This window comes from Nesoenas mayeri (genome assembly GCF_963082525.1).
Source record: "Nesoenas mayeri genome assembly, chromosome: 2".
NCBI lineage: Eukaryota > Metazoa > Chordata > Aves > Columbiformes > Columbidae > Nesoenas > Nesoenas mayeri.
Window position 1 is genome coordinate 31,506,755 of NC_137543.1, and position 1,903 is coordinate 31,508,657.

Here is a 1,903-nt window from a genome sequence, read left to right on the forward strand (position 1 = left end):
TCCCACCCTCCCCAAAAAACCCAATCGTCTGTCAGGTTTACAATGATGTGGAAACTACCAATGAAACAAGTGGATGATTTAAAAAAAAAAAAAAAAAAAAAAAAGCATTTTAATTCCCATATATCTGTAGTTCAAACTCATCTCAGCTTCAATCAGCAAAAACAATTCCTTAACATTGTGTTACTGTTCTACTGATGTAAATGAAAACAGTAAAGCTTGTCTCTTTAAATACATACCAACTTTGATCAGATGGAGCACCATTAAGATTCTGTCCGTCAAAGCATAGTTCAGTTATCCACACAACTAGCATAATTTAGTTACCTGATATAAAATAGGAAAAAATATATTCGTTTTAAAATTAAACAAAGCTGAAAAATATGGTGACCCTCAAATGGTTTTTATACAGTACTGTCACACTGGCCTAGCTATGTGTCATGATAAATGCTCTGCATATTTACTCATAGTGATTTAATAGTACATCATATGTATTGTTCCAATGATTGCCTGAATTAATTTGCTGTAGACCAGACAAAACAGAGGAGCTTAAGATGAAGGTTGTAATGCCCTCCCCTCCTTATGAAAGAGGCCTGAAATCATTGGTACAATATTACAAGCTTAGGAAAAGTATCCACATGGCTACAAAAATTCAAGTTTCAATGCCTCCTAGAATATTTGAAATAAAGAGTGTAGGGAGCAAATCACCCTGAAAAGCAGACAACTCAAGAGCATTATTTCACTTTGGACTTTTCATTTTTCTTAAAAAAAATCCAGCAAATTAAGTCAACAATTTGAGTGTAATTGGTTTATATTAAACACTAGCAACAACCCATTAAGTACAAAAGAATAAAAAATAGTTTGTGTTCATTTTAATGACGAACAATGGGCACAACAGCCTAGTGTCCAACTCATACCACATAATCTATGCAAAAACCAGACAAATAAGAAATTATCAACCAAAAAGTTGTTTAATATGACACTTTCTCCATTCCTGGTATTTTTATTCTGTGGGACTGAGGTATAAACCAGGGAAGTAAAAAAGTTTGAGACAAGGTGGGGCTTAGAGGAGGGAGGAAACATCATTACATCAGATACTTTTAGCATGACTCTCTCTTTTGACTAAGTGGCAGAAGAGTTACCCATGCTCTGATCAGTCTATTATTTCCATTATTGGTCATTTCTTCTGCAAGAACATTTTGGAACTGATGAATCAATAACAACCTTCTTGAAAATTCAAAACTGTGAAGAAACAGACACTAAATTAATGCCATTATTAACTTCTCCAGTGCTTATCACCTATACCGCCTGCTGGCATAGAGCAAATAATTTTAAAACCAAATTTCAATAAGGTGTCAGCATTATCTGTGATGCATATTTAAATGATTGGCTTTCAGCTATCAGAGTACAGGAGAGGTAAGGTTTGTATGGCAAAGACATGCTTGTGGAAACAGGAGCCACTAGCCCAAATTAGCTTCACTGGTTCACTGACAAAGTACAAGTGGATTTAGGAAAGCTGTCTTTGTATTTCCATACAAAGTTGCAATTTTCTTCATTCATGTTTACAGACACATGAATGTGTAACATAAGTACAGTTACTACTATGTCTGAATAGGACCCAAGTAGCTATATCCTATAAATAATAAAAAATACATTTTTCTTTTGATAACTGACTGTAGATGTGAGGACTCTGTATAATTCAACCAAATGGTTGTATGCTGTACAGTCCTGTGTAAATATAATAAAAAAATTAATAATCCTTTTTTGCTATAAGGCTTTGACCCTACATTTTTCACAGCAACATAACTACCATCCAGCCTGTACCATATTTTGCAAGCCTTCAGTCCAAAAATCCAAATAGTCAATCCATATAGTGTCCACTGGCGGCACCACGAAGTCATATGCTCCG